Source organism: Piliocolobus tephrosceles, unplaced genomic scaffold, assembly GCF_002776525.5.
Source record: "Piliocolobus tephrosceles isolate RC106 unplaced genomic scaffold, ASM277652v3 unscaffolded_24973, whole genome shotgun sequence".
In the NCBI taxonomy this organism is placed as follows: Eukaryota; Metazoa; Chordata; class Mammalia; order Primates; family Cercopithecidae; genus Piliocolobus; species Piliocolobus tephrosceles.
Genome location: NW_022307613.1, coordinates 1 through 6952, shown reverse-complemented (window position 1 = coordinate 6952; position 6952 = coordinate 1). Strand labels below are relative to the sequence as shown.

General features: G+C 49.9%; 1 long non-coding RNA gene across 1 annotated transcript; it reads right to left on the bottom strand.

Moving 5' to 3' along the window:
• Positions 1-4420: 4420 nt before the first annotated feature.
• On the bottom strand, positions 4421-6946 carry LOC113221465. Its single transcript, XR_003307892.1, has 2 exons — positions 6788-6946; positions 4421-5855 (listed from the first exon to the last, which is right to left on the bottom strand). It is a non-coding gene; the product is annotated as an uncharacterized LOC113221465 (long non-coding RNA).
• Positions 6947-6952: the final 6 nt, after the last annotated feature.

Here is a 6952-nt window from a genome sequence, read left to right as displayed (position 1 = left end):
CCTCCAGCCTCACTGAGTGGATGGGCCGGGGCGGAAGACTCGCTGGCGTCTGGAGGGACCAGGTCCTGAGTGGTGATGGAGGTGTCACCTGTGGCCTGCTCTGCTGTGGACTCCTGGGCTGGTGGGAGCTGGGGAGCAGCCCTGTCAGCCTCCTCTTCTTTCCCTGTGGGGACAGCATCTTTCCAGACATCTGGAGGGCTCTGCTGGCAAATGTTGTGGGGGCTGCTCTCACTTGCATTAGGAGGGAACTACTCTCCACCTGGGATCTTGTCGTCTCTGAGCCATCAGGCCCCTCTTCCGAAGGAGGTCAGTCCCAGTCGGGGCAGGGAGGCCTCCAAGGAAGAATTGTCCTGAGTGTGGCTGGCACACTCCCAGCTGCGACCTTGGTACGTGGGGTGCCCTGGCCCTCCCTGGCCTGCTGGTGGGTTTCCCAGCCTCAGAGACAGCATCCTGGATTCAGGCTGAACCCCTGCCCAGGGAGGGGCCCAGGAGACGCAGAAATCGGGACCCCTCGTGGGTGAAGAGGAGGTGGGAGCGGCAGAGGAGGGCAGGAAGCCTCGGCGAGGGGCGTGCCCGAGGGGGAGGAGAGGGGTTCCGGTCCTCGCCACGTGCTGCAGTTCTCAGGGTCTGCGTCCGGCCAACCCACAGTGCCCCAGGAGCTGCACATGAGCACGCGCCCGTCCGTAAGAGCTGCACAGAGGCCGGAAGGGGCACGGCAGGGACTGACCACTCTGCTCAGTCTCAGAACCACACTCTGGAGCCTCGACAGGACCCTCCCCAGGTGAAGTGGCAGCAGCACTGTTGTGGGATTCAGGAGGAGGAGAGCGAGACCTCAGGTTAAAACAGGAGAATCTTAAGAAAATGTGGCACATATACACCATGGAATACTATGCAGCCATAAAAAAGGATGAGTTTGCGTCCTTTGTAGGGACTTGGATGCAGCTGGAAACCATCATTCTTAGCAAACTGTCACAAGAAGAGAAAACCAAACACCGCATGTTCTCACTCATAGGTGGGAACTGAACAATGAGCTCACTTGGACTCGGGAAGGGGAACATCACACACTGGGGCCTATCATGGGGAGGGGGGAGGGGGGAGGGATTGCATTGGGGAGTTATACCTGATATAAATGATGAATTGATGGGTGCTGACGAGTTGATGGGTGCAGCACACCAACATGGCACATGTATACATATGTAACAAACCTGCACGTTATGCACATGTACCCTAGAACTTAAAGTATAATAAAAAAAAAAAATAGAAATTACAGATGAAAAAAAAAAAAAAACAGGAGAATCTTTTATTAAGTACACTCAGGCCCAGCAGAGTCACGTACAAAGACGGGTCCCAGAACAAAGACAGCATCTGACTTTTATACACACTTCACAAAAGGGCAGGGCTAGCTTCCAGTGGTGTGAAAGCCGGGATACAGAGGCAGGACAAAGACAGGATCGCACGTGACCGCTGCCAAGCAACCCAGATGTCCGTATCTAGGCTTGTCTGGGCACGGGCTTATCCTGTAACCCTCACTGTGGTGCCCAGGCAGCTGGAGTTCAGGCCTGCTCAGGCTTCACGTGACCGTCGTTATACTTCTTAGATAAAACAGAATACTTAAAGTCACTAGTTACACAGAACAGGAATCTATAAACTTATTCCATAAAACTAAGGAAAATGTGTTTTTTTCTTCTCCCCGTGTTGAGGGAGCGCTGGGAGCGTCTCCAGAGCACAGCAGATAATATTATCAAGACTCTGCCTGGGTCTGGCCTGTGTCTGTTGCTGCCTCTGGGACAGGTCAGCCTAATACAGGAAAACCTACTTCTCTTTCTTTTTCATTTTATTTTTATTTAATTTCCTGCCTCATTCCCTTCCCCTCTTTGAGGCCTTTTATTATCATTATTACTATTATTATTATTTGAGACAGAGTCTCGCTCTATCGCCCAGGCTGGAGTGCAGTGGCCGGATCTCAGCTCACTGCAAGCTCCGCCTCCCGGGTTTACGCCATTCTCCTGCCTCAGCCTCCCGAGGAGCTGGGACTACAGGCGCTGCCACCTCGCCCGGCTAGTTTTTTGTATTTTTAGTACAGACGGGGTTTCACCGTGTTAGCCAGGATGCTCTCGATCTCCTGACCTCGTGATCTGCCCTCCTTTGAGGCCTTTTATAAAAGAAGTTTACTAGAAGGCCTCAGTATTACTTAATTCTGAATGAAGAGACAGGTTTTCTTTTCTTTTTGAGACGGAGTCTCGCTCTGTCACTCAGGCTGGAGTGCAGTGGCCGGATCTCAGCTCACTGCAAGCTCCGCCCACGCCGGGTTCACGCCATTCTCCTGCCTCAGCCTCCCGAGTAGCTGGGACTACAGGCCCCGCCACCTCGCCCGGCTAGTTTTTTGTATTTTTTAGTAGAGACGGGGTTTCACCGTGTTAGCCAGGATGGTCTCGATCTCCTGACCTCGTGATCCGCCCGTCTCGGCCTCCCAGAGTGCTGGGATTACAGGCTTGAGCCACCGCGCCCGGCCGAGACAGGTTTTCTTCTTTGGGCAAAGATTGATATTTACGCAAAGCCATTAGCTGAGTGGTAGTTTGCCTAGCTGCTATTGCCTCTGTAGTTGCTTGAATGCTTCTGACAAGGAGAGGTAAGAGATAAGGGGATGTTAGGCAACTTCCTAGTATGGCCAGAACAACGCCTATTAAAGTCTTGAACTTTCCGTAAAATGAAAACTAGCCTCTAAAGAGAGAATCTGGAGACTGCTTTTTAAAGTTTGAACTGGAACATGGGCTATTGATTTAATTCTTGCAGCTATTTCCATAACGGCCCTTCTATTATCATCAATATCTAGGCAGCAATTTGTCAGGTTTAACTTTCCACATATTCCTTTTTCCTGGGCTAGGAGGTAGTCTATTTTGGTAAATGGCATTTCTCATTTTTGTAGCTTGCTGACACAGCAATGTATTTGTCCACAACAATATACATGTCCACAGACGTATTTGCTGTCTCATTAGTGACGATTTCAAGTACTGCCTGCAAGTTTATGATGCGGTTAAGTCTGCTGAGGAAAAGCCTTCACAAACCCAGTAGGGGAATTAGTCCGTCTAGGACAACAATATTCCAGTAAGACGGTAAAGAAAACTTTGTGGCAAGGGAAAAATAAGCCGAGTAAAGATATAACCAGGCTGCCAGACCACAACCCATTTTCTCGTTTTCCTTCTGGTTTTTTTTTTTTTTTTTTTTTTTTGAGACGGAGTCTCTGTTGCCCAGGCTGGAGTGTAGTGGTGCGATCTTGGCTCACCGCAACGTCTGCTCGCTGCAACCTCCACTCACTGCAACCTCCGCTCACTGCAACCTCCGCTCACTGTGACCTCTGCTCACTGCAACCTCCGCCTCCCAGGTTGACACCATTCTCTTGCCTCAGGCTCCCTAGTAGCTGGGACTACAGGCGCCCACCACCTCGCCCGGCTAGTTTTTTGTATTTTTTTAGTAGAGATGGGGTTTCACCGTGTTAGCCAGGATGGTCTTGATCTCCTGACCTCGTGATCCGCCCGTCTCGGCCTCCCACAGTGCTGGGATTACAGGCGTGAGCCACCGCGCACGGATCTTGACAAAATTTCTTCAGCAGCTGCTTGAGTGTCTGGTTCGTGCCTCCACTTTGCCTGAGCTCTGCAGCCTGCAGGTGGTATGTAATTGCCACTTTATTTTTAGTAGTCAGGTTAAGTCCTGAACTATTTCAGCCACAAATGTTGGTCCATTATCTGATCTTAGAGTTAGAGGCAGTCCAAATCTGGGAATAATGTCTCTTTTTTTTTTTTTTTTTGAGACGGAGTCTCACTCTGTCGCCCAGGCTGCAGTGCAGTGGCCGGATCTCAGCTCACTGCAAGCTCCGCCTCCTGGGTTTACGCCATTCTCCTGCCTCAGCCTCCCGAATAGCTGGGACCACAGGCGCCCGCCACCTCACCCGGCTAGTTTTTTTTTTTTTTTTTAGTAGAGACGGGGTTTCACCAGGTTAGCCAGGATGGTCTCGATCTCCTGACCTTGTGATCCGCCCGTCTCGGCCTCCCAAAGTGCTGAGATTACAGGCTTGAGCCACCGTGCCCGGCCCGGAATAATGTTTCTTAACAACACCTTGGTTACTTCCAGTGGCTTTTCTGTCCAGGTGGGGAAGGCCTTGACCTATCCTGAAAGGTGTAAATGAACCGTAACATGCACTGACAGCCCCTCTCAGGCAATTCGGGGAAGTCCATAAGCAGTTTTTCATAGGGCATGGCCCCCTGGCTCCTGTTTCCTGAAATCCCAGAGGCCAAATAGGCTCTCGTGGTGGATTGTTCTGAGCACAAATTAAACACCATTTGTTTACAAATGGCTCGACGAATAACAGTGAGCCATGGCACATAGAAATGATGCCTTAATAATGCCTTTAATTTTTTTTTAATTTTTAATTTTTAATTTTTTTATGAGTTCCTTGGTGGAACTGTTTTACAAATCTGGGGGCGACCATTTCAGGAATGGCTAGCCTCCCATTGGAGAATTTTTACCATCTTCCTTCGATGTAGTTCTTATTTTTCTGGGTAAACCGAGCCTTTTCATGTGGAGTGGAGTTTGGGGTCTCCAGGAGGAGAGGTACAGCTAAGGCTTCCTCTTTAGAAGGTGGGGTTGTCATTGCTTATACTTTATTTCTTATACTTTAATTTCTTCCTGATACTTTATTTTTTTACCTCCAGTGGTTAAAAGTCTTTTATTCTTTGTAAATAGCCTTATGAACATGCAAAGTGGTAGAAGCATATTTGGAATCTGTGTAAATATTCGCCTTCTGGTCTTTTGCTAGCCGGAGAGCTCTTGTCAGAGCTATTTCTAACGATGAGAGATCGTTAGAAATAAAGACACAAGACAAAGAGATAAAGAGAAAACAGCTGGGCCCGGACACCACTACCACCCAGATGTGGAGACCGGTAATGGCCCCGAATGGCTGGGCGCTGATATTTACTGCATACAAGACAAGGGGTTAGGGTAAGGAGGGTGAGTCGTCCAAGTCATTGATAAGGTCAGCCAAGTCACATGATCATGGGACAGGGGGCCCTTCCCTTATAGGCAGCCGAAGCAGAGCGGGAAGGCAGCATACGTCAGCGTTTTCTTCTCTGCATTTATCAAAAAGATCAAAGACTTTAAGACTTTCACTATGTCTTCTACCGCTATCTACTACGAACTTCAAAGAGGAATCAGGAGTACGGGAGGAACATGGAAGTGGACAAGGAGAGTGACTGTTGAAGCACTGCACTACAGGGAGGGGTTTCGGCCTCCAGATGACTGCGGGCAGGCCTGGATCATATCCAGCCTCCCACAAAAAGCCGGGAGCAGAGTGTTCCCTGACTCCTCCAAGGAAAGGAGACTCCCTTTCGCGGTCTGCTAAGTAACGGGTGTCTTCACAGACACTGGCGTTACCGCTTGACCAAGGAGCCCTCACGCGGCCCTTACGTGGGCGTGACGGAGGATTCATCTCTTGCCTTCTCGGTCACTTCTCATGATGTCCCTTCAGCACCTGACCCTATAACCCCCGGTGATTCCTTGGTTATATTAGTAATGCAACAAAGAGTAATATTAAAAGCCAATGATTAGTAATGTTTATACTTATGATTGATAATGTTCATGATCATCTCTATATCTAATTTGTATTACAACTGTTCTTGTTCTATTTGCTTTATTATACGGAAACAGTCTGTACCTTCAGTCTCTTGCCTCGACCCGCGGGTAATCCTCCGCCCACATTCCCGGTACTGACGCGATGAGGAGCAAGGCAGCTGGGTTTAGGGTATTCACAGTCTCTAGAGTCAGTTGATCGGCTTCCTGCACCAGTAGGGCAGCGGCAGCTACTGTTTAAAACAAGGAGGTCATCCAAGTGCCACAGAATCTAATTACCTGGGTAAGTACGCCGCTGGGCGATGCCGTGACCTTATGGCTTGAGTTAGAAGCCCTGTGGCCTCCCTTTCACTCGTGGACAAACAAGAAGCAAAGCTTGGTTAGTTAGATCAGGCAGCCCTAAAGCTGGGGCTGAGTTAAGGCTTCTTTGATTTCTTTAAAAGCCTTCTCCTGGCCGGGCGCAACAGCTCACGCCTGGAATCCCAGAACTACGGAGGCCGAGGCAGGCGGATCACGAGGTCAGGAGATCGAGACCATCCTGGCTAACACGGTGAAACCCCGTCTCTACTAAAAATACAAAAAATTAGCCGGGCGAGGAGGCGGGCGCCTGTAGTCCCAGCTACTCGGGAGGCTGAGGCAGGAGAAAGGCGTGAACCTGGGAGGCGGAGCTTGCAGTGAGCCGAGATGGAGTCACTGCACTCCAGCCCCGGCGACAGAGCGAGACTCCGTGTCAAAAAAAAAAAAGCTTTCTCCTGGTCAGCCTCCTAGAGGAGGGTCTCCTTCTTTCCTCCTCTTTGTGGCTTCATATAATGGCTTAGGTATGAGCAAGAGATTTGGGATTCAAACGCAGCAGAATCTTGCTGCCTCCAGGAGCTCTCTTATCTCTGACGCTGGGTGGTTGGAGGAGGAAGGGAACAAACAGCTGCTCTCTGTCCACTGCTTTCCGTTCACTGCTAAGCCATCTTTCCTCTTGGCTTATATAGAAGCTTAAACACTGGACACTTTCAGGCAGATTTGAACCTTTTTTCCTGACACTATATCCTGCCTTCCACAGCACCAGAAACACCTGCACTTCATTGAATGCCACTGTGGAAAAGTGTGTGAGGATAAAGGGCTGATACAGGACTCAGCTCCGGGGACAGGACCAGCAGTGGATGGCGAGTACCTGGGTGCTACTACTGGCCCTGGAGATTCTTTGTCATCTGAGAAATTGATTGGAATATTATCACAGAACTACTGGTGAAAGGATGGTGAGTGCAGTCGTCACAAGGATGCCCACAGTCAGGGCCCAGATGTTCAGGCACTTGGCGGTGGAGGCACAGGCCTGGGC